Source organism: Monodon monoceros, unplaced genomic scaffold (assembly GCF_005190385.1).
Source record: "Monodon monoceros isolate NGI ecotype Baffin Bay Population unplaced genomic scaffold, NGI_Narwhal_1 Super_Scaffold_3, whole genome shotgun sequence".
Lineage (NCBI taxonomy): Eukaryota > Metazoa > Chordata > Mammalia > Artiodactyla > Monodontidae > Monodon > Monodon monoceros.
In genome coordinates this window covers 59,496,907-59,523,637 of record NW_021703780.1, presented here as the reverse complement: position 1 = coordinate 59,523,637, position 26,731 = coordinate 59,496,907, and the positions used below count along the sequence as shown (strand labels likewise).

The 26,731-nt window shown below is 41.7% G+C and overlaps 1 protein-coding gene across 1 annotated transcript in view; it reads left to right on the top strand.

The window, feature by feature from the left end:
- The first annotated feature begins 3,011 nt into the window (after positions 1–3,011).
- Positions 3,012–26,731, top strand: part of MYRIP (myosin VIIA and Rab interacting protein) — a 221,144-nt gene continuing 197,424 nt past the window's right edge. Inside the window, exon 1 of the mRNA XM_029241812.1 lies at positions 3,012–3,265. The gene's annotated coding sequence lies outside the window, so the exon portion shown is untranslated. The remainder of the gene's footprint in view (positions 3,266–26,731) is intronic.

The following is a 26,731-nucleotide window of genomic DNA, read 5'->3' as shown; positions in this document are numbered from 1 at the left end:
GTCAATCTTATGGCTAAGAAACAGACTGTCTGAGTCACATTTTAAAAGAAAACACAAGGGACTTCCCTGGTGGTCCAGTTGGTAAGATTCCGCGCTCCCAATGCATGGGGCCCGGGTCTGATCCCTGGTCAGGGAACTAGATCCTGCATGCATGCTGCAACTAAGAGTTCGAATGCCTCAACTAAAGATCCCGCATTCCACCACTAAGACCCAGCACAGCCTAAATAAATAAATAATAAAATAAAAGAAGACCCGATACATTTCCTTGGTGCACAAAAGTCAATGAGCTCTTCTTGACAAAGGAAGGATCCATTAAAACTCTTACAGTGGTCAAGATCACGCAGAAAATGGAAAAGCAAGCACAGCCTGTGACTCATGAGGGGCCAAAGAAGGGGTAGATATTGCTGGAACTCGGTAAAATTTTGCTGGATGACAGCTCAGGATGGAGTAATCGTGGAGGGAGCATTTTAGGTCATCTTGTTGTCAGCTCATTGTTACCCAAATCAGCTTCAAGTGCAAAACTTTTCATGGGGAATGTTAAAAAAAATGAATAATAGCTCAGGTGAAGAACAAAAGCCTGTTTCTGACCTAAAGGATGACAGATAGGGAGCTGGGGCTCTTTCTGACTCATAATGTCTCTGGATTTCCATCTGTACTTTCTTCCTGTTTTATTTGTGAACTTGCCCAAATCATTGAACTATTCTGTATTTATTTGTCTTTCTTTTAAAATGTTTATAACTTAGGGAAGATGTTAGGACCTTAATTCTGAGTCTGTAAAGAGGTAAATTTATATATTAGGTCAGTTTTGCAAACACCTGTATGATGTCAAATAACCTTTGAACCCCGTCCCCATTTTTGTCATGATGCAGCCACTGGCAGGCCACATGTGGAGAGTAATCCTTTCACATTCTACATGCCAAACTTCACCCTGATGGCCTGGGATCGAGCTGCAAAAGCAAAGGTCTTCACAGTGTCTGGACATGAATGAACACGAGCATTTACATGTGGCTTAGCAATGACCAGTCATGAACTACCTGCAAACATTTGGGCGAACTTACTTCCACCACTGTGTCCATCTCACTGACCTTGCAAACAATCAGAATACCCAAGTCTCAGACTGCTCACGGGGTAAAGGATGACTGAAAGAGGGCAAATAAGTCTTCTTGGGCAATTTAATTTGCATGCTGGGAAAGAAAAGACTGCCTCATTCTTGGATCCTAACCACTGAGAAGACAAGCCTGAAGCTGGAGGGGCCACCATGGAGTAAGTCAGCTTAACAATGAAGCCCACAGAGGAAAGCAGAGAGGAGAGGAGGAGGAAGAGAGGAGGGAAGGGGGAGGGAGGAAGAAAGACAAGGTGGGGGCTGAGATTCCAGTTCTATTGATACTTCTGACGTCACTTGAGAGCCCCTGAATCCATCTGTGCCTGAAGTTAGACCTACCATTTTGTATAACAAAAGGTAAAAATAAGAATATTAGAGAAATACATTTGGTTGTAGATTCTCTCTAGGAGGGTACGCACGAAGGTGAAAAGCAATGGTTGCCTCCAGAAGAGAAATTGAGAGGCTGGGAGACAAGGGTGGCAGGGAGACTTGCTAACCGTGTATTCATTTGCACTTTTAAATTTTCGTACCACTGCCAATGTTAATCAAGCACAGACAAATAAAGTTAAAATTGAATGTAAATAAAATAGAAACAAAACACAAACTTTCTTCCACTTTAACCAATTTGTGGATAATAAAATCGCCTTGAAAGGAAACCAGATCTTTAGAGAAATCAACTCTTTACCTTCCAAGTTCCCTTCTTAAATGTTTTTTTGTTTTTGCTTTTTTGGCTGCTGCCGACAGATCAGCAAATGAACCGTCCATTTCTACTGCGCAAATTTACACGGAGAGAACAGCCTCAATCCATGGTCCTGAGAGACGGTTCCCAGGGTTTTAGGAATCACCCACATAGCTGTATTCCGATGGCGCGACTTCCGTCCTGCAGCGAAAACTGATAATGTGCTTCCACAGTCGAGTTGTTAGGGCTGAGGCAGTCCGTTTTAGAAAGATTCTGGGCCCTGTGTCCTCACGGATGCAAACGCACAATGAAGCGCTGGCCTGAAGGGGAACCTTTCAACTCCCAGTCCTTCTTCCGAGACCCGGAACTCCAGGCAAGAGCCCGAATGCGGTCCTCACTGGCAGCAATCTTTGGGCGTCCTTGTGACAGCGCGGGCTCACTAGTCCTGCGGTGCGGCAGCGACGGGGGCTTTGGGACACTTGGGAGAGCAGTAGCCTGGGAGATCCAGCTCTCTGAGCCAAGAGCGAAACCAGTCAATGTGTGTTGAACGAAGGAGTGTCGTTAGCGCAGTAAATTCAGGAGAGGACGAAAGGAACCCAGACCAAGGGATGGGTCACCACGGTGACTTTAAATACCCAGGCACTATGAAGTGAGGAAGAGCTGTCTTTGGAGACACGCCGGCTTCGGTGAGGCTGGGGAGGGAGGGCGCCCACACTCCGGAAGCCAGGCCGGCCCCGGATTCGGGTTACCAGGCATTCGGCTGTCAGGAAGGGTCCGGGCGCCCGGGGCGCAGGGGCAGGGAAGAAAAACCCTTACTTCAAAGCTGGTAATGACTTGAGGGCTCATCTGGCTACCCCGGGGCCGGGGCCTCGTCACCACACTGCGCCTCAAGCTAGAGCCGAGCGCCGGGCGCGGGTCTCCGTCCCTGGCGCGCTCAGCCCCAGCCCCGCCCCCTGCCGCGCCGCGCCCCGCCCCTCCCGCGCGGGCCGCCTGCGCGCGCGGAGGGGAGGGCCTGAGAAGCCCGCCGGGCAGGCGCCCCCGGCCCCAGCACGGGCGAGAGCGCGCGCCCCCCTCCCACCGGGTGTCCGGCACTCGCCCCCGCTCCGGGCGCCTCTGATTGGTCGTCGCCCCGGCCGGCAGGTGTCTGCAGGGGCTGCGTCCACGCTGGCCCTGGCTGCCTGCGGCGCGGGCGCTTCCCTCGCAGCCGCTGCCGCTGTCGCGCTCCCGCCTCCCGCGCCCGCTCTGGGCTCCCGCTGCGGCTACGTTTCTGGCGGCCGAGCCGCCGCAGCGCTGCAGCTCAGATCTGGCGCGCCTACCGCCCCGTGCCCCTGCCTTGCTGCTCGCTGCTTCCTAATCCACGCGGCGCTTTGCGGCAGGTGCCCCAGGCTTCCCGAGGCGCGGTGGCCTGAGAGCGGCCGCCATCGATGACCCCTGCCGCCATCGATGACCCCGGTCACCGACCTGCTCCAGCCCGGCCAGCCCGTGTGAGTACTGTCCCCTCCCCTCCGGCAGCTTTGCGCCACTCTCCCCCGTACGTTGCCGCAACTTCGGGGGTGGGTGTATGGAGGTGTCTCTCGTGTCCCCGTACACCCCGTGCGCGTCCTGAGCCAGGGCCCTGAGGCACTGCCAGTCCACCTCTGCGGAGGGTCTTGGGGGGACATCGAACTTGCTAGGGGGTCGTCGCAGAATCGGAACCGCCCCTTTCTCCCGCTGCCGGGGTCCGAGCTCAGCTCTGCGTTTCCTTCGCGGTTTGCGATTCCACTGGCCGCGTAGATATTGGGCTGCGGTTCACCGCGCACCCACTACGCTCCTGGCGCGCCGGCGGGGCGCCTTAAACCATCAGGTAAGTGCCCGGAGCAACCCAGCGCGACGGACTTGATTCTTTCCCACTCTTAATTTCTGTAAAATGGGACTAATCAGGGACTCGTTCAAGGTCACGGCCGGTGCGCAGGACTAAGAACCGGAGTCGATAGCTTCTGGCCGGGTTCTAGGACTGCCTGGGGAGGAGCGGCTGTTGCGGGGTGTGAGGTGCTCACTTCAGCTTCGTCCTGGTCTCCTCCTTCCTGCTCCCTCCCCTCCAGCTCCGCTGCTTTTTGGTGAGGTCGGGAGCCGATTCTAAGGTACCCTTCAGAGGTTTGGATGTAGCCGCGGGGTATCTTCAGGGAGCGCGGAGCGGAGCGGTTCCTCATTGGGAACCCCGGGACCTGCAACATTTGCAGCATCCCTCCCATTCCCCGTCACTTAATTTACTTATGTCTCCGCAGGGTAGGGGAGTTTGCTAGGTGCCTGCTCTTGGATCAGTCCTGTTCCGTTTCCTTCTCCCAAATAAGCCCTGTCCCCAAGGATAAGTAAGTATCCGAGAGACTCGGACTGCACACACCACTTTGGGCCCAGGGACTTCCTAAGAGAAGCAGTAAGCTCTGGGCTTGGCTCCTATCTGATCTTAGAAAATGCCTTAAGTCTGGCTTTATTTCTGCCCGCTCCACTCCTGACCCCTTGACCTGGAGGTTTCCCACTTTCCCAGGGGAAGGTGGAATCCAGTCCCAGAATGTGTGTGAATGTCACCAGACGTGAGTCATTTACTCCAGGTCCTTTGAGGTAGCTCCTGTGGGGCTGTGGGCGGTTCTCAGAGTTTTGGCCTGGGGAGAGGGTCGCCCCTCCTCTTTTGGCATTATCACCCTGCCCCTCCAACTCAGCCTCCCTCCCCCCAACTCAGGGATGAGATGACCACTTAGATAGTTTTGTGATGTCTGACAAACATCTTTGACCCTCAACTTTTCAAATCTATAAAATGGAATAATCCCTGCTTTTAGTCTTCCGAAGGCAGTTGGGGTTCAGGGTACGTGACAGATGTGAAAGTAGAGGACAATGGTCCAAGAGATGGGACCTGAGCTGTGGGTGGAAATGGGGGTGATTTAAATATATTTTCACAGCAACTTTGGGACTGTATTCTCAGGTCTAAAACTCCCTCTTTCCAAACAAATTTAGTTTGGTAAGACTTTGAAAATATTATTTTCCATCTTCCTGTTGATGTTCCTTGCCTGCCCATGGGCAGCCCCATCTCTCCTAATTACCCCCACCCCAGCCATCACATCTGTGGTTTGTCTTTGTGGGCTGAAAGCTAGCTGTCTTTATGGGGCTGGGGGCTGTCTCTGTGGAGTTGGGGATTGTGTCTGGTGGTGGGGCAGTGTGTCTGTGTGGGGGGGGCTTGTCTCTGTGGAGATGGTGTGTATCTCTTTGTGGCAGGTTCTCTCTGTGGTCTAGGTTTTGTGTGTGGAGGAGGAGGGGGAACTGTCTGCTCCAGGATCTGAGAAAGTAAACTGTTAACCACCTTCAGCAATTAAGCTAACGGTGGTATCGACTGTGTCCTGTCTCCTTCCTCCCTGTCTAGAGAGACAGAAGGAGAGTTCATCTGTGGCCATGGCCCTTAGAGCAATTGATACACAGACTGAAATACCTTGTAGAGAAGAACTAGGCATGCCCCTCTTTTTGCCTTCCTGGTTATTATTGTGTTTGTCTCAAAGGCAAGTTAAGGAGGGTTGACTGACTGGTCAGACCTTTGAGTTATAACATCATCCCAGAAAATTGCACAGATCTGAAGTGTGCCCTCAATGGATTTTCACAAACTGAACACACAAGTAACAAGTGGCCAGATTAAGACCTAGAATATTCCCAGCCTCCCAATTACCCCCTACAGGCACTATCACCCCCCCCTCCCCTGAGGGTAACCAACATCCTGTTTAGTTTTGTCAGGTGAGTTTTATTTTTTGTTACTCTTATTATTTATCATTTTAGTTTCAAAGCTAAAATGAAACTGCTTGATGTTTTTCACTTTTTTATATATGCAAACCAAAGGTAGTTATACCTAAGCCAGTCCAGAAAGCTAGAAGGAAGCATTTGGTCTTAAGATCTGGGCGGAGTTGTCCAGATCTGGTTGTCCCCCGAAAATCTGATCATCAGTTCTTGCGTGATGTAACAAGCCCAACCCCAGATATAACATTGCTGACATTGGAGGCTGGTCTATTCATAGAGTGTATTTAAATAATGCAAATCTGAAATAGTGTGATAATAAAATATGAATGAAGAAAAGACATGAGTGAATTCTTCATTTGACATATAAAAATAGAAGTATTTTGAATTCCTCAAACTTAAAAATTGGTAGAGAATCACAGAATTTTAAGGCTGAGCGAATTATGAGCTGTTTGTGCTGTTGCCACATGGTGGCGCCACGTTGGCTGGATAACTGAAATACCCACTATCCTTTCCCAAGTCCTCGGGAAGGAGTCCCAGGAATAAAATTCAACAGCTCAGTATCTCCAAAAGTGATTTCCAAACACTGTGGTTTTTCCAGTGTCTGGGAGGCAGGCCTCCCCTCTGGTGCCTGCTACGAAGTCCACGGATAGAACCCTATCCCAGCTTTTGAGGAGGGAGGCTTGCGGGTTAGAGGCGGGTATATGTTGGAGGTGAATGGAGCTGAGACACCATTGCCTTCTCTTTAATAATATGGAGCTGTGGTATGTCCTTGGGATTCTAAAGAGGTTAACCGAAAAGCTAGCTTAGGTCTGTTATGATCCTTTTGGTCTCATTTTACCTCAGAATCCTTCCAAAGGTGTGAGAGAAGGAATTCTCTTTCCTGAGGCAGGTAGCTCTCTTCACAGAGCACTGTTCATGGTGAACTTGGAAGAATAAATAGACCTGGGTGTAGCCAAACTGTTGCTAGAAGAAATGCCCTGTGTTCCACAGAGAGGGGGCCAAGTCACAGGGGAAACCACCAGGGGTGGGAGTGTTATATCCAGCTGTGGAGAGGGCTAAGCAGACCCATCCAGTGCCCTTCTCCCGTCCATCACCTTTTAACTGTCAGTGTGTCTGAGACACTGTTTAGAAGTTTGTATTCGTGTTATGGCTGCCATGCCTTTGATTGCTGAGAGTGTTGAGTGTTTGCATATGCTGGACACTATATATATATATATATTCATTTAATGTTCTAAACAGGAGGAGGGTGACTTTCCCATTTTATAGATGAAGGAACTGGGCCTTGACAATTAAGCACTCTTAAGTTTACATACTATGTGAGCCAGAGTGGGACTGAGAGCCAGTCTCTCAGATGGCTTCCCTAGCTGAGTTGTACCCTCTGCAGGGTGCAAGGAGTCTTGCGTAATTCTTTTGTCCTCCCTGAGACCTAGTATAGCACAGTACATGTAGTAGCTACTTGAGTCGAAATCTGTGATTGCCATAAATAGAAAATTCTCTGCTGAACAAGAGGGAAATCCAGACAGTGAAGGATGAGAATTTGGGGTTGAGTCCATGCAGCCTATAACATTGGGGCTGAGTGTATGCCCATCAGAATGTGTAGTCTCATTTTGTGTTTAAAATTTTATGTAAATGGAAATAGAGTCACAGATATAGAACACAAGCTTATGGTTACCAAAGGAGAAAGTGGGCACGGGGGAGATAAATTAGGAATTTGGGATCAACAGATACACACTACTATATATAAAATAGATAAACAACAAAGATCTACTACTGTATAGCACAGGGAACTATATTCAATATCTTGTAATAACCTATAATGGAAAAGAATCTGAAAAAGAATATATATATATGTATGTATAACAGAATCACTCTGTTGTACATCTGAAATGAATACAACATTGTAAATCAACTATACTTCAATAAAAAAAAGAAAGAACAACTCTCAGAACAACTTTATGTTTACCTGGAAGATTGAAGGGTGGAAGGGGGAAATGCATAGAGGGCTAATGGTATACACCTTTTAATAAAATGACATGTAAAAGACTAAACAGTAAACAGATACATTATAAAAATTGTTACGTAAATGGAGGCTTGCCACTGATTTTTGTGATTTGCTTTTTTCACGCAACATTGGTTTTTGACATATGTTGATAATTGTAGATCTAGGTGATTCATTTTACTGTAGTCTTTGTTTATTTAATATTCCAGAGTTAATTCCCCACTGAAGGTCAAAATGACATTTTTACCTTTTGCTATTACAAAAAAATTGCAAGGAATATCCTTGATAGGATCTTGTAGAAATGTATAAGAGTGTGTCTAAGGTATATATCCCCAGAAGTTGAGTAACTGAGTAGTAGGACTTGCATCAACATCTCATGTTTGTAAATTTTGGAGGTTAATCCTTTGTCAGTTGCTTCATTTGCAAATATTTTCTCCCATTCTGAGGGTTGTTTTTTGGTCTTGTTTATGATTTCCTTTGCTGTGCAAAAGCTTTTAAGTTTCATTAGGTCCCATTTGTTTTTATTTCCATTCTCTAGGAGGTGGGTCAAAAAGGATCTTGCTGTGATATATATCATATACTGTTCTGCCTATGTTTTCCTCTAAGAGTTTTAGTGTCTGGCCTTACATTTAGGTCTTTAATCCATTTTGAGTTTATTGTTGTGTCTGGTGTTAGGGAATGTTCTAATTTCATTCTTTTACATGTAGCTTTCCAGTTTTCCCAGCACCACTTATTGAAGAGGCTGTCTTTTCTCCATTGTATATTCTTGCCTCCTTTATCAAAGATAAGGTGACCATATGTGCGTGGGTTTATCTCTGGGCTTTCTATCCTGTTCCATTGATCTATATTTCTGTTTTTGTGCCAGTACCATACTGTTTTGATTACTGTAGCTTTGTAGTATTGTCCGAAGTCCGGGAGCCTGATTCCTCCAGCTCCGTTTTTCTATCTCAAGATTGCTTTTGCTATTCAATATCAGAAAAACAAACAACTCAATCCAAAAATGGGCATAAGACCTAAATAGACATTTCTCCAAAGAAGATATACAGATTGCCAACAAACACATGAAAGAATGCTCAACATCACTAATCATTAGAGAAATGCAAGTCAAAACTACAATGAGGTATCACCTCACACCAGTCAGAATGGCCATCATCAAAAAATCTACAAACAATAAATGCTGGAGAGGGTGTGGAGAAAAGGGAACCCTCTTGCACTGTTGGTGGGAATGTAAATTGATACAGCCACTATGGAGAACAGTATGGAGGTTCCTCAAAAAACTAAAAATAGAATTACCATATGACCCAGCAATCCCACTACTGGGCATATACCCTGAGAAAACCATAATTCAAAAAGAGTCATGTACCACAGTGTTCATTGCAGCTCTATTTACAATAGCCAGGACATGGTAGCAACCTAAGTGTCCATTGACAGATGAATGGAAAAAGAAGATGTGGCACATATGTACAAGGGAATATTACTCAGCCGTAAAAAGAAATGAAATTGAGTTATTTGTAGTGAGGTGGATGGACCTAGAGTCTGTCATACAGAGTGAAGTAAGTCAGAAAGAAAAAAAATACCGTATTCTAACACATATATATGGAATCTAAAAAATAAAAAAGGTTCTGAAGAACCTAGGGCCAGGACAGGAATAAAGACGCAGATGTAGAGAATGGATTTGAGGACATGGGGAGGGGGAAGGGTAAGCTGGGACAAAGTGAGAGAGTGGCATGGACATATATACACTACCAAATGTAAAATAGATAGCTAGTGGGAAGCAGCCACATAGTACAGAGAGATCAGCTCGGTGGTTTGTGACCACCTAGAGGGGTGGGATAGGGAGGGTGCCAGGGAGACACAAGAGGGAGGACATATGGGGATATATGTATATGTATAGCTGATTCACTTTGTTATAAAGCAGAAACTAACACAGCATTGTAAAGCAATTATACTCCAATAAAGATGTTAAAAAAAAAACAAAAAAAAGCATCTCTATGTTACTTCAACTCTGCTAGGTTTTGCAAATGGCCCTCTGAAGCTGTTGTACCACTTAACACTCCCACTAGCACTGTCTTGGAGTTCTTCGTATCCCAATATCTTTGGCTGTGTCTGACATTAATCAGTTATTTTAATTTTGATTAATCTGATAAGCGTGGAATGTATTTCACTGCTTTTACTTTGCATTTCCCTTAGAGATCTTTTAAAAATATATTTTGATTTTCAAGTTTTCCTTTCTATGCATTGCCATTTTTTATGAGATAAAACTTTTAGATCTTGAAACTCATCTGAAGTTTATATTTCTGTACTGTGTGACGCAGAGATCTAATGTTTTCCATATTGAAAACCATTACCCCATTATCATTGAATGAATATTTATTTTCGCATTTATTTTGCTGCCATCTCTGTCATATACCAATTTTGGTTATAGTTTTGGATCTGTTTCTTAACTCTGTTCTGTTCTATTAATCTTTTTGTGATTCCTGAGCTAATACCACTTTCATTTAGTTATTAAAGCTTTGTAATAAATCTTCCCTTCCTAGCCTTGTTGTTCAAAATTGTCTTGGCTATTTTTGACCCTTTAGGCTTCAACATGAATTTTAGGATCTATCCTAAACATCACTTCCTATGAAAAATACTGTTATCAAAATTTGGTAAAATAGAAAATAAAATGTATTTTCTTGTTTCTTTTTCTTCAAATATAGTGCTAATCAAATGCTTTCATTTCCCATTATTTAGTGTAAATTTTTGGTCCCCATTTTAAGTGGATTTACTTTAAGCGACTCTTCTCTGGTACCAGATATCCTTGAATAATAAGGACCAGATGAATATAATTAAGATCTTTTTTTTCCACTCAACAACATATAAGCAGCATTAATGTCAATGATTATTCTTCTGTGTCATTATTTTTATCCTCCTAATAATCCATTTCATTTGTATACCATAATCTATTCAACAAAATCATTCTTTTAAAACATTAAGCACTTTATACTTTTTATTGTAACTTCATCTTTGCACACATTTTTATTTTCTTAGGATGAATTACTTTGTCAAAATTTACTTACTTTTATTTAAATTTTGGATACATATTGCCAAATAACCCTCCAGGAAAGTCTATAAATTTATATTGCTGTTGGTAGTGTATGAGTGTGCCAGATCCCCATGCCTTGCTAGTGATAAACATAATTATTCATCAACATTGTCAATTTCATAGGCAAAGGGAAAAAAAAGAATCTTATTTTTTACTTTGCTTTTCTTTTCTAGTGGGACAGAATATCCCTTCATGTTTATTCATAGCCCACTTCACTAAAGAATTTTCCATAAGGGTTGTTTCTCTTTTACTTTCTGTGAATGAAACTTGCATTATCACTCAGTGTTTTTGAGAGAACTATCAGATTGTTTATATAGATTATGTTCATATTTTTAAGTGTTAAATATTACTCTATCATATGAAAATACCATTTTTATTAATCTGTTACCTCCATGATGGACTGTAGATTTTTTCTACATTTCTTCTGTGGCTATTACCTAGATGTATGCAGTAAACATCTTTGAAATGTATTTATGCATATGCAAAAGAAATTCTTGAGGATGTATGCCCAGAAGTAGAATTTTGAAGGGTCATATTTTACATAAACTTACAACTTGACCATTTGGTGCCAAATTTCTCCCAAAGTGGTTATACTCAAACATCCCTAGCAGTGTATATCATAGTATCTCACTTTAAGGAAACAATAATACTAGGGAAGGAGGAACAAAGGTGTTAAAGTGAAAAGTACATATGTGTGTTTGTGTATATATAAATATCCTTAAGTTCATTTAGAAAGCTCAGGGTTTTTTTACCTTTTCATTTCGAATCTTGCATCATATGAATGATTAAGTGTATAAATCATAAACATCACGTAAATATTTACTTGGCTTAGGAGAACTGGTAAGAGTTTAAGTAAAAGGTGAGCGATTTTATAGTGCCTTTATTCAGGGCAGCCTACAAGACGGGGTTAGCATATGACAACCAGAAAAGCACCTCTACCCAGCTCTGCGCCTCCCGACCCAGGGCAGGGGTTCTACCCTTAGACCATTGTTCCTTTTTATCATCTTCTCTTTTACAGTTTAGAAGACCTTGGTTGGTGTAAGTCCAAGGTAATAATGTACCATTAACACCCTCTTGCGAATGACCTTATGTGATCAATTGCTAGTGATGGTTAAGACCAGAACAGCATGAAACCACCAGAAGGTTATTGGGGAAAAGGCTCAAAGATGGACTTGTTTGGGGACGGGCTGGATTCGTTACTGACAGAAACCTCATTCACTTCGGACTTACTCTGAGAATCAATTCTGCATTTGTGTAAAGAGAGTAAGAAGAGCTTTATGAAACTGCCTAAATGCTGTATGAAAACTGCTTTCAGTGTTGTATTCAACCATGTGTTATTTGCCCCCACTACCTTTCCTAGGTAATTGTAAGTTAAATTTTTTGGTGTACATTTATATATTATCAGCTGGGGAAAGAAAACCATTCTGTGGAAAGTCCTTTTTTGGCTATGATTTACAGTGTAATGCCACTGATGTGACAGATATGTGATCTGCAGCTGTTATGCACAAATCCATTCTGTGGGCTGACAGTTTAATCTCTCCGAGCAGACACTTTGGAAAAGAACACAAGACATGAGAGAGAGGAACGGGGGTGCCTACAGGACAGAGGTGCTCATGGCCCCAGGATCTAGTGTGGCTATTTGCCAAAGTCCCCAAATAATCCCATACTGACTCATGGCTCAGAAAACTGTCATCCTATATGGTTCTCCCATTTTGGTATGAAATGTAACTACCTCAGAGTATACAGGGTCACTTTGTAGGCTTCAAAGCCTGCGTATCACTGGAGAAAAGGAAAATGACCCAAGCCCCTTTATGTTATCTTTTTTCTGAAGATAGTCCAGTCTGCATATGCAGTGCTTCCAGCCCCAAACCTCTTCCTAACCTCCTCTTGAAAACCTTTGTCTCAATCATCATTTTACTTTATTTGTGCAGCTCCAGCCTCTGAAAATCTGGCAGGTTCTGTTTTTGTGTTTGTGTTATATAAATGTGGTTTTGTTGTTTTGCTTTCTTTGAAAAACAATTTATTGATCAGTAGGGACTTTGATTTACTAGAATGACATGTAACCAGAATATTTGAGATTAGTCTCTTTCTTTTATGGCTAATTAGAAGAAAAATTTTAAAATGCTGTTTTAATGGAATCCTTGATTAAAATCTATTAGAAATCTGCCAGTGGGTCTTTCAGCTCCACGGTCCACTGAATGTCAGGTGCCTCTCCCAGGACTGCAGATCTTGCAGCCCGGGTGCTTGAATGCCCGCCATCCCCCAGCCATCCTCTGTGCTCCCAGATCTGAATCCTTCCTCCCACGGCTTCCAGGTACCTTACGCTTGCTCTTCCCACTGCCACCACCCCTGCTTTCTGCCTCAGTTCCCCTCCCCTCAGCCTGGTGCTGATGGTGGATGCCGAAGTAATGCTGATATTTCCCCTTCTCTTCCATAAATGATCCAAAAGCAACAAAGAGAATGAGAAACAAAAAAAACCAAACACCATTTCTGGCAAATCTGGGATATGGTTGGAATTGTTTCCCTCAAAAGATGGAAGAGCTGCCAGAAGAAGAGAGATCAAGTGGCAGTGCACGGGGAGAGGCATGGAGATGTGCTCCGCGTGTTGTCAAGAACACTCCTTGGGAAGGCAGGGGCTCTCCTGGGGTACAAAACCCAAGTCCCTTCTATGCCCCAGTGGGATGAGGAGACCTGCAGAGGCGGCCACCGCTTCCCTCCTTAGCTCTTGATCCATCCCACCAGAGTTGTTACAGGTTCTTTTTAGACTTTCCAGAGAACCAACTTTTCACTTTCTCTTCTTGGTTGTGTCATTCTTTTTCATTTTACTTAATCTCTGTTTTCATCCTTATTATTTCCTCCCTTCTACTTTCTTTGGCTTTATTCTTTTTCTCACCTCTTAAACTTACATGATTACTCATTTAATTTCAGCCTTTCTTCTTTCATGTGTATGCATTTAGTGCAATAACTTTCCCTCCAAGTGTTGCTTTAGCCATATTTGTATTCCACATGTTTTGATATGTAGTGTTTTGTTATTGTTCACATGTGAGTTTTTAACATTTTCATGATGATTTCTTCTTTGACTTACGACTTATTTGTAATCTTTTATTTTATTCTTTAATTTCCAGAACCTTGTAGCAATTATTTTTCTATTTTAATTCTATATTTTAGTTTAATATTTTTAATAATATCTACTTTAATTTTCTATTTACTATTTTAAAATATTTTTTCTATTTTAAATTTTTTTCCATTTAAAATATTTTCTATTTTAATAGTGATTAGAGAATGTGATCTACATGATTCCATTTCTTTGAAATTTGTTGAGACTTGTTTTATGGCCTGGTACATAGTTTTCACAAATGTTCTGTATTTCCTTGAAGTTACTGGTTTGCAGTGATCCATATATGTTCATTAGCTTAAACGAGTTAATTGTGTTATTCAAATCTTCCATCTACCTTCCTCATTTTTTTGAAGTTTGATTAATCAGTTATTGAGGGAGAAATATATAGAGGTGAAATTTTCAATTTAATCTTGTGCTTCTTTCAGTTTTTGCTTTGTATATTTTGAAGCTGTATGTTATTAGATGCATTCTAGTTTAATTTTTTCCTGGTTAGTCAAGCATATGTCATTATGAAACGACCCTCTTAATCTGTAGCACTGCCCTTGTTTCTAGGTCTGAGAAAGACAAATATCACATGATATCACTTATATGTGGAATCTAAAAAATGAAACAAATGAACTTACTTACAAAACAGAAATAGACTCATAGACATAGAAAGCAAACTTATGGTTACCAATGGGGATAGTTGTAGGGGGGATAAATTAGGAATTTGGGATTAATGGATACACACTACCATATATAAAATAGACAGATAAACAACAAGGATCTACTGTACAGCCCAGGGAGCTATATTCAATATCGTGTAATAAACCAGAACCTGAAAAAGAATATGTGTGTGTGTGTGTGTGTGTGTGTGTGTGTGTGTGTGTAACTGAATCACTTTGCTGTTCACCTGAACCACTGTAAATCAACTATACTTCAATAAAAAATAAAAATAAATAAGTTAAAAAATCTGTTTCGGATAGAGCTATACCAATTTTTTTTGCTTAGTACTTGCCTATCTTATTTTCTTATCCTTTCACCATCAACAATTCTGTATATTTTTATTCCACTTGTGAAACTGTTGTAAAGAGAATAAATTTGCTTTATTTTTTCCAACCTGTAAGTTTTAATGTGAAAGTTATGTTCATTTATAGTGCTACTATTAATATATTTGGATTTATTTTATCATTTTACTTTCTTCTCTTTCATTGTCCCACTTTTAATATACTTACTCTAATTTCTTTTTGTATTAATTTAGATTCTCTCTCCTACCCCACATTACATGTCCCTCCTCCACTTATTCAAAAGCCTTACGCTCCATTTCTATTTTCTTGTGTTTATTATATGGTTATTTTAGCACACATATTTACCTTAACAAAATCCAAACTGAATCAATCATTCCTGTCCTCCTGAGCAATTCAAGGACTTTATACTTAACTCTGATCACCCTTCTACCCAATTTATATGTTAACATTGTCTGGTGTTTTAGTCAGACTTTTTAAAACCCCATCTATTTATTTTTTTCCACATGGTAAGCAATTTGTTGACAGTATGATTCTACTGTCTTCCAATTTCCATTGTTTCATTTAAAGAATTTATCTAACAATCTGATTGTTGTTCTTTTGTAGTAATCTGTCTTTTCATTCTGGCTGATTTGAGTTTCTTTTCTGTGTATTTGTTATTCTGAGTTTCACTACAATGTATGTAGAAATGGGCTTCTTTTTAATCATCCCCCTCAGGATTCCCTGGACTTTTTAAATGTGAGACTTGATGTCTAATCGGTGTTCTGGAAAACTCTCAGCCATTATTTCTTTGAATATTGCTTTTCTTTATTCTCTACTCCTGAAACTCTGAGCAGATATGTGGGACCTTCCTTCTATATCATCTGTGTTTTTAAGCTCTCTTCCATGTTTTACTTTCTTTCTCAGTACTGCATTCGGCTTCTTATTTCAGCCCTGTCTACCAATTCACTAATTCTTTTCTCTGCTGTGTCTATTCTGTCTTTTAAACTCTCCACTGAGTTTCCATTAACTTTTTCAAATATGTGTGGTAATTTTTATAGTTTCTTGTTCATTAGTTGTACTTTGATAAACTCTTATTTCCTTAACCATAACAAGCATACTTATTTGAGGTTTTATATAAAATAATATTACTATTAATAGGAATTTAGCAGTTGGAAAGGACTGGTCAGGCAGTTTATTTCTGGGTTCCTTATTAATGTGGAATAAAGTGAAAGAACAAACAAGGGGCCAGGTAGGGGGTCAAGCCCTCGAACTAAGACCCTCCCCATCCAGAATTTTTACCCACCCCCATCATAAGGTGCAAGAGATGTTTGTGGGCTTGAGCGATACTGAGCTTCCTTGGACATCCTCAGCCTCCTCAGTGAGGACCACTGGGTGTCCCGATCCCTCGGAGTAAGTCCGCCCCTACTCAGTGAACATCAGTAGGAGCCCCGCACACTGGGCGATCATACTGACTCTGGCCTTCTGCTCCCCATTGACCAGGTCAAGTAGACACTTGAAACACTTATCCCTCCTGCCCCTCCTCACTCATGACCCCACCCAACTCTGCCTTGGGTGGACCAGCACTCATCCCATCATGCTCTTTATCCTGTTTGTCAGTGCCCTGGGCTCCAGGACCACTTACCCTCAGCTCTTGATGACTTTAGCTCCAGGTAGAGGATCTTGTTAATATCCTGGAGTTCCTTGACCTTCTTTGCTGCAATTCTCTGACTTCCACCCAACCCTACCACTTACTTCCATAGTCATTGATAGATGTTTTCATTCCCAGTTATGGCTGGCCCTTCATAATGTGTTTCGTGCATCATGCTTTCTGATAACCAACCTCCATCTTCCAATCCTTTCCCTCTCTTACTCCAATTCCAATGGTCCCTCGGTGTTCCTGACCTCCTGTCTGTGACCCCTGAAACTTGAGGTTCTCTCCTTCTGCCTTTTCCAGCCAATGGCAATCCTTTGGGCACCCCCAGTTCACTTGCTCCTCTCAGGCAGCACTCGGTAGAACCACACACTGGCTAAGCCCTAATCTCTGCTTCCTCCTGCTTGCATTGGAGCTGCTGAATGTGGCTGGAGAAGAGCTCACAAACAATTGATGGGTCTTACGTGGCCAGGAATGTCAGATGGATCCTTAAAGTGCCTGATATTTCTCTGGTCCCTGCACTCTCCCATTCTCTTCACTGATTGTTTCACATTCGCTCCCATCTCCGCAGACGCCCACACCTCCTCTTCATTCTCACTCTTACACGATGTCCCCGCTTCCACTCTCACTGAGAAAACTGAGCCATCAGAGGGGAGCTTCCACAGACTCGCGCCACCATCTGCCTACCTGCCCTGCATCTGTTGCCATATACTCTGCCTTTTGTTTTGTGACTAAACATGAAATCTCTATGCTCTATCCAAAGCCATTCCCTCTACTTCCTGGCACTGGAGCCCATCTTCCTTGAATACTCAAGGATATCACTCTAGTAATTCCCCCTTCTGTCTTCTGTATCACCTGTTTCCCTCTCTCTACCAGGTAATTCTCATTGGCTTATAAACATGCTATTTCTTCTTTCTTGGAAAACACTCCCTCCTCATATCACTTCCACTGCTAGCAGTGGCTCCATTTCTCTACTCTCCTGTATATAAAAACTAGTAAGAGTTGTCCAGACTTGCTGTCTGCAGATCCGCTCCTCACATTCTCTGTTAACCCACCCTTGCCGGTTGCCTGCCAAGTTTCATCAACTTTACAAGAAACTGTCGAGATTGACCATCACCTACTAAATACAAGGGTCTGTTCTCAGTCCTCATCCTCCATGAACTTTTCCCATCATTTGACTCAGTTAGTCAGTCCCTCCTCATTGGTACACTTTCTTCACCATGCCTGGAGGATACACTCTTGATTTTCCTTTTAACTCCTTGGAAGTACTCTCTCCTCTGTCTAGCTGGTTCTTCATTTTTTGCTTGCCCTTTTAATGCTGGAGTGCCCCACGGCTGAGTCTTTTCTCTTCTTTGCCTTTTTGTTTATATCCCCTCCCTGCAGACCTCATCTTTTTTCATGGTTTTAAATACCATCTATGCCAGTGATCCCCAGACATATATCTCTAGGCTGGACCTCTCTCCCCAACTCTTTGAATAACCTCCTTGACATTTCCTGGATGTGCAATAATCATTTGCAAATCAACTTTTTGCAAGTGGAACCCCTGATCTTCCCCCCAGACCTGTTCCACCTGCATTTTTCTCATCTTAGGTGTCTTGGTTCCAATCAATAATCAATATAAAAATTACTAATGCCTTGTTTTACCTTCTTTTTTTCATACTAATCTTTGAAATCTAACATGTATTTTTCAAACATGGCACATCTCTATCTGGATGCTAAATTTTCACCAGAATTACTTGATTTATGTTTAGATTTAATGAAATAAACAGTTAAAAAATACATCCACATACCCATGTTGTTACATAAATGTATTTAAATGTTTTCCAATGAATATCATTTAACAGGAAAAGTTAGAGTTGCTTTGCATAGCATCTAGAACTCTGTTGGTCAAAAGTCAAGAATTTTGTCTGGAAGATTCTCATTTCTGCAAAATTGGAAGTGGGAGAAATGCTGGAATGTAGAAAAGATAAGCAGATCTCCAAGAGCGGTCTCTTACTGTTCCTTCTACACCCCACACCCTCTCACCTTGTGTTCATTCTTTGTATCATTACTGCATGGCTTTTGTTTATTTGTCTTCAGAAATAGTTTCAGCGCCTCCTTTCTGAATAGGGAGGACTCCTGAGGTACAACCCAGAACATAGTTGACTACCTGGCATTAATTTTCTTCAAATGATTCTCCCCCAGATTCATGGAAAAACTCCTCAAATAATTATCTTTCCAGTGGGAATGGATGTCTTACAGTGTTTCTGTTTTTCCTGTTAGAAACGTGAGAAATTCACTTAATTGCGAGACACAAAGGCTGAATCTTGTGTTTTTCCCCTTTTAGAATCGTTATTCTGAAGTGGTCTCAGAAATAAGGTTTTGGGACTTGGGAGGACGGTATTCAGTACCTAATATTTACATCAGATAAACCCGATAAAAGTGAAGAATTTTAAGAAAATGCCATCAATCTGTAGCATGGGGAGTTTGAAGTACATAGCACTTGTTTCTCAGGTAGGGACTTAACGGAAAATCATCTAGTTAGCACATAAACAGGTTTTGTTTTTAAAAGAGTATAAAATTATTTGGAGGGTACCTTCAAGATGGCAGAGGAATAAGACGTGGAGATCACCTTCCTCCCCACAAATACATCAAAAATACATCTACATGTGGAACAACTCATACAGAACACCTACTGAACGATGGCAGAAGATCTCAGACTTCCCAAAAGGCAAGAAAATCCCCCACGTACCTGGGTAGGGCAAAAGAAAAAACAGAGACAAAAGAATAGGGACGGGATCTGCACCTCCGGGAGAGAGCTGGAAAGGAGGAAAAGTTTCCACACACTAGGAAGACACTTCACTGGCGGAGATGGGGGCTGGGAGGGGGTAAGCTTTGGAGCCATGGAGGAGAGCACAGCAGCAGGGGTGCAGAGGGCAAAGCAGAGAGATTCCCACACAGAGGATCAGTGCCGACAAGCACTCACCAGCCTGAGATGCTTGTCTGCTCACCCACCAGGGCGGGTGGGGGCTGGGAGCTGAGGCTTGGGCTTTGGAGGTCAAATCCCAGGGAAAGGACTGGGGTTGGCTGCGTGAACACAGCCTGAAGGGGGCTAGTGCGTTGCAGCTAGCTGGGAGGGAGTCCAGGAAAAAGTCTGGACCTGCCTAAGAGGCAAGAGACCATTGTTTCGGGGTGTGCGAGGAGAGGGGATTCCTTCCCTGTCTGCCCACAGAAGGCAGAGCACCGCCTAAATTAGCTCCAAAGATGGGCGCGAGCCACGGCTATCAGCTCGGACCCCAGAGATGGGCATGAAACACTAACACTGCTGCTTCAGCCACCAAGAATCCTGTGTGCAAGCAAAGGTCATTATCCACACACACCCCAGGAGCCTATGCAGCCCTCCACTGCCAGGGTCCCGTGATCCAGGGACAAGTTCCCCGGGAGAACCCATGGTGTGCCTCAGGCTGTTGCAACGACACGCGGCCTCTGCGCCACAGGCTCGCCCCACATTCCAATTATAACCACCGTACCCCTCCCTCCCCCAAGCCTGAGTGAGCAAGAGCCCCCTAATCAGCCGCTGCTTCAACCCCATCCTGTCTGGGTGGGAACAGATGCCTGAGGGCGACCTGCACGCAGAGGGGCCAAAACCAAAGCTTATGCCGGGAGCTGTGTGAACAAACAAGAGAAGGCTGCACAAGGCTCCATGCAGCCTCAGGAGCAGCAGATTAAATCCCCACGGTCAACGTGATGTATCCTGCATCTGTGGAATACCGTAACAGACAACGAATCAACCCCAAATTGAGGCCGTGGACTTTGGGAGCAACTGTAGACTTGGGATTTGCTATCTGCGACTGATTTGTTTCTGATTTTTATGTTTACTTACTTTAGTTTTTAGCACTTGTAATCACTGGTAGATTTGGTTATTGGTTTGGTTGCTCTCTTTTATTTTTTTAATTATTATTTTTTTATTTTAATTTTATTTTCTTTCTTTTTTTCTCCATTTTCTTCTGAGCCATGTGGCTGACAGGGTCTTGGTGCTCCAGCCTGGTTTCAGGCCTGAGCCTCTGAAGTGGGAGAGCCAAGTTCAGGACACTAGCCTACCAGAGACCTTCCAGCCCCACATAATATCAATTGGAGAGAGCTCTCCCAGAGATCTCTGTCTCAATGCTAAGACCCAGCTCCACACAACGGCCAGTAAGCTCCAGTGCTGGACGCCCCATGCCAAACAACCAGAAAGACAGGAACACAACCCCACCCATTAGCAGAGAGGCTGCCTAAAATCATACTAAGTTCACAGACACCCCAAAACACACCACTGGACACAGCCCTGCCCACCAGAAGACAAAATCCAGCCCCACCCACCAGAACACAGGCACCAGTCCCCTCCACCAGGAAGCCTACACAAGCCACTGAACCAACCTCACCCACTGAGGGCAGACACCAAAACAAACGGGAACTACGAACCTGCAGCCTGTGAAAAGGAGACCCCAAACACAGTAAGTTAAACAAAATGAGAAGATGGAGAAATATGCAGCAGATGAAGGAGCAAGGTAAAAACCCACCAAACCAAACGAAGAGGAAATAGTTAGTCTACCTGGAAAAGAATTCAGAGTAATGATAATAAAGATGATCCAAAATCTTGGAAATAGAATGGAGAAAATACAAGAAACGTTTAACAAGGACCTAGAAGAACTAAAGAGCAAGCAAACAATGATGAACAACACAATAAATGAAATTAAAAATTCTCTAGAAGGAATCAATAGCAGAATAACTGAGGCAGAAGAACGGATAACTGGCCTGGAAGATAAAATAGTGGAAATAACTACTGCAGAGCAGAATAAAGAAAAAAGAATGAAAAGAACTGAGGACAGCCTCAGAGACTTCTGGGACAACATTAAATGCACCAACATTTGAATTATAGGTGTTCCAGAAGAAGAAGAGAAAAAGAAAGGGCTGAGAAAATAATTGAAGAGATTCTAGTTGAAAACTTCCCTAACATGGGAAAAGAAATAGTCAGTGAAGTCCAGGAAGCACAGAGAGTTCCATACAGGATAAATCCAAGGAGAAACACTCCAAGACACATATTAATCAAACTCAAAAATTAAATACAAAGAAAACATATTAAAAGCAGCAAGGGAAAAGCAACAAATAACATACAAGGGAATCCCCATAGGTTAACAGCTGATCTTTCAGCAGAAACTCTGCAAGCCAGAAGGGAGTGGCAGGACATATTTAAAGTGATGAAAGGGGAAAAACCTATAACCAAGATTACTCTACCCAGCAAGGATCTCATTCAGATTCGAGGGAGAAATTAAAACCTTTACAGACAAGCAAAATTTAAGAGAATTCAGCACCACCAAACCACTGTTACAACAAATGCTAAAGGAACTTCTGTAGGCAGGAAACACAGGAGAAGGAAAAGACCTACAAAAACAAACCCCAAACAATTAAGAAAATGGTAATAGGAACATACATATTGATGACTACCTTAAATGTAAATGGATTAAATGCTCCAACCAAAAGACACAGACTGGCTGAATGGATACAAAAACAAGACCCATATATATGCTGTCTACAAGAGACCCACTTCAGACCTAGCGACACATACAGACTGAAAGTGAGGGGATGGAAAAAGATATTCCATGCAAATGGAAATCAAAAGAAAGCTGGAGTAGCAATTCTCATATCAGACAAAATAGACTTTAAAATAAAGACTATTGCAAGAGACAAAGAAGGACACTGCATAATGATCAAGGGATCAATCCAAGAAGAAGATATAACAATGGTAAATATTTATGCACCCAACATAGAAGCACCTCAATACATAAAGCAAATGCTAACAGCCATAAAAGGGGAAATCGATAGTAACACAATAATAGTAGGGGACTTTAACACCCCACTTTCACCAATGGACAGATCATCCAAAATGAAAATAAACAAGGAAGCACAAGCTTTAAATGATACATTAAACAAGATGGATTTAATTGATATTTATAGGACATTCCATCCAAAAGCAACAGAATACACTTTCTTCTCAAGTGCTCATGGAATATTCTCCAGGATAGATCATATCTTGGGTCACAAATCAAGCCTTGGTAAACTTAAGAAAAGTGAAATCATATCAAGTATCTTTTCTGACCACGACACTATGAGACTAGATATCAACTACAGGAAAAAAAACTGTAAAAAATACAAACACATGGAGGCTAAACAATACACTACTAAATAACCAACAGATCACTGAAGAAATCAAAGAGGAAATCAAAAAATACCTGGAAACAAATGACAGTGAAAACATGATGACCCAAGCCTGCGGGATGCAGCAAAAGCAGTTCTAAGAGGGAAGTTTATAGCAATACAATCCTACCTCAAGAAACAAGAAAAATCTCAAATAAACAATCTAACCTTACACCTAAAGAAATTAAGGAAAGAAGAACAAAATAATCCCCAAAGTTAGCAGAGGAAAAAAATCATAAATATCAGATCAGAAATAAATGAAGGAAACGATAGCAGAGATCAATAGAACTAAAAGCAGGTTCTTTGAGAAGATAAACAAAATTGATAAACCATTAGCCAGACTCATCAAGAAAAAAAGGGAGAAGACTCAAATCAATAGAATTAGAAATGAAAAAGGAGAAGTAACAACTGACACTGCAGAAATACAAAAGATCATGAGAGATTACTAAAAGGAACTATATGCCAATAAAATGGACAACCTGGAAGAAATGGACAAATTCTTAGAAAAGCACAACCTTCCAAGACTGAACCAGGAAGAAATAGAAAATATAAACAGACCAATCACAAGCACTGAAATTGAAACTGTGAGTAAAACTCTTCCAACAAACAAAAGCCCAGGATCAGATGGGTTCACAGGCAAATTCTATCAAACATTTAGAGAAGAGATAACACCTACCCTTCTCAAACTCTTCCAAAATGTAGCAGAGGGAGGAACACTCCCAAACTCATTCTATGAGGCCACCATCACCCCGATACCAAAACCAGACAGAGATTCTACAAAAAAAAGAAAAATATAGGCCAATATCACTGATGAATGTACATGCAAAAATCCTCAACAAAATACTAGCAAACAGAATCCAACAGCACATTAAAAGGATCATACACCATGATCAAGTGGGGTTTATCCTAGGAATGCAAGGATTCATCAATATACACACATCAATCAATGTGATACACCATATTAACAAAGTGAAGGATAAAAACCATAAGATAATCTCAATAGATACAGAGAAAGCTTTCGACAAAATTCAACACCCATTTATGATAAAAACTCTCCAGAAAATAAGCACAGAGGGAAACTACCTCAACATAATAAAGGCCATATATGACAAACCCACAGCCAACATCATTCTCAATGGTGAAAAACTGCAACCATTTCCTCTAAGATCAGGAACAAGACAAGGTTGCCCTCTCTCACCACTATTATTCAACATAGTTTTGGAAGTTTTAGCCACAGCAGTCAGAGAAGAAAAAGAAATAAAAGGAATCCAAATAGGTAAAGAAGAAATAAAACTGTCACTGTTTGCAGATGACATGATACTATACATAGAGAATCCTAAAGATGCTACCAGAAAACTACTAGAGCTAAAAATGAATTTCGTAAAGTAGCAGGATACCAAATTAATGCACAGAAATCTCTGGCATTCCTTTATACTAATGACGAAAAATCTGAAAGAGAAATTAAGGAAACACTCCCATTTACCATTGCAACAAAAAGAATAAAATACCTAGGAATAAACCTACCTAAGGAGACAAAAGACCTGTATGCAGAAGACTATAAGACACTGATGAAAGACATTAATGACGATACAGAGAGATGGAGAGATATACCATGTTCTTGGATTGGAAGAATCAACATTGTGTAAATGACTATACTACCCAAAGCAATCTACAGATTCAGTACAATCCCTATCAAACTACCACTGGGATTTTTCACAGAACTAGAACAAAAAATTTCACAATTTGTATGGAAACACAAAAGACCTTGAATAGCCAAAGCAATCTTGAGAAAGAAAAACGGAGCTGGAGGAATCAGGCTCCCTGAGTTCAGACTATACTACAAAGCTACGGTAATCAAGACAGTATGGCACTGGCACAAAAACAGAAATATAGATCAATGGAAGAGGATAGAAAGCCCAGAGATAAACCCACGTTCATATGGTCACCTTATCAGTGATAAAGGAGGCAACAATGTAAAATGGAGAAAAGACAGCCTCTTCAATAACTGGTGCTGGGAAAACAGGACAGCTACACATAAAAGAATGAAATTAGAATACTCCCTAACACCGTATGCAAAACTAAACTCAAAATGGTTAAAGACCTAAATGTAAGGCCAGACACTATAAAACTTAGAGGAAAACACAGGCAGAATACTCTATGACATAAATCACAGCAAGATCCTTTTTGACCCACCTCCTAGAGAAATGGAAATAAAAACAAAAATAAACAAATGAGACCTAATGAAACTTAAAAGCTTTTGCACAGCAAAGGAAACCATAAACAAGACCAAAAGACAACCCTCAGAATGGGAAAAAATATTTGCAAACAAAGCAACTGACAAAGGATTAATCTCCAAAATATACCAGCAGCTCATGGAGCTCAGTATATAAAAAAAAAAATCCAATCCAAAAATGGGCAGAAGACCTAAATAGCCATTTCTCCAAAGAAGATATACAGATTGCCAACAAACACATGAAAGGATGCTCAAGATCACTAATCATTAGAGAAATACAAATCAAAACTATAGTGAGGTATCACCTCACACCGGTCAGAATGGCCATCATCAAAAAATCTACAAATGATAAATGCTGGAGAGTGTGTGGAGAAAAGGGAACCTTCTTGCACTGCTGGTGGGAATGTGAATTGGTTCAGCCACTATGGAGAACAGTATGGAGCTTCCTTAAAAAAACTAAAAATAGAACTACCACATGGCCCAGCAATCCCACTACTGGGCATATACTCTGAGAAAATCAAAATTCAAAAAAGTCATGTACCACAATGTTCATTGCAGCACTATTTACAGTAGCCAGGACATGGAAGCAACCTAAGTGTCCACTGACAGATGAATGGATAAAGAAGATGTGGCACATATATACAATGGAGTTACTCAGCCATACGAAGAAATGAAATTGAGTTATTTGTAGTGAGGTGGATGGACCTAGAGTCTGTCATACAGAGTGAAGTAAGTCAGAAAGAGAAAAACAAATACCGTATGCTAACACATATATATGGAATCTAAAAAAACAAAAACAATGGTTCTGACAAACCTAGGGGCAGGACAGGAATAAAGACGCAGATGTAGAGAATGGACTTGAGGACACGGGGATGGGGATGGGGAAGGGTAAGCTGTGACAAAGTGAGAGAGTAGCATTGACATATATACACTACCAAATATAAAATAGATAGCCAGTGGGAAGCAGCTGCGTCACACAGGGAGGTCAGCTCGGTGCTTTGTGACCACCTACAGGGGTAAGATAGGGAGAGTGGGAGGGAGATGCAAGAGGGAGGGGATATGGGGATATATGTGTATATATAGCTGATTGTTATACAGCAGAAACTAACACAGCATTTTAAAGCAATTATACTCCACTAAAGATGTTAAGAAAATAATTATTCAGAACAAAAAAAAATTGTTTGGGGTTCAGTGTAGAGGCAAAGACCTAATTTTAGAGTAAAGTGGTGCCCCCAGTGAGCCTGCACAAATAAGATGACTCAGCAGTAGGCCTGATGGCATCTGTGCCATTCAGGTGGCTTCACTATTTAGATGTTGTTCTTCAACTAGATGCCTGAAAATGTGTCTCGGGGGCTTAATATTCTTAACCTTAAACGTAGTCATTTTATTTCTGGGAATCTAGCCTAAGGGGAAAAAATTCTTAATGTGGAAAACCCTTATGCACAAAGATGTTTATCATAATTTTCTATGAAATAGTCCACAATTGGAATCAACCCTGAGGTACAACACTAGGAGCAGGTCAGTAAGTATTATATATCCACTTGATACAATATCATGTAGCCATTAGGAGTGATGCTTGAAAGTGATTGCACCAACATGAAAAAAATGCTGGAGATAAAGACTTTAGTGAAAAAAGATGCATACTTCTGTGTATAATAGGACAAAAATAACAACGTTCCCTACAAAAAGTGGGGGAAATGAGACTTAAATGAACCAATGGGTTGGCACTCGTTGTATTTTTTTGATGCTGTCAGGTGATTAATCTTCTTTTATGATATTATCGTATCATTCAAATTTTCATAAATGGGAACTTGGGGGTATTGAAAACTATACAGAAACTGTAAAGGTGGGCAGAGAGCTGTTAGAGGTTCCTTCTGATGAGCTCCTGGCCTGGATTGTTCCCCTTCAA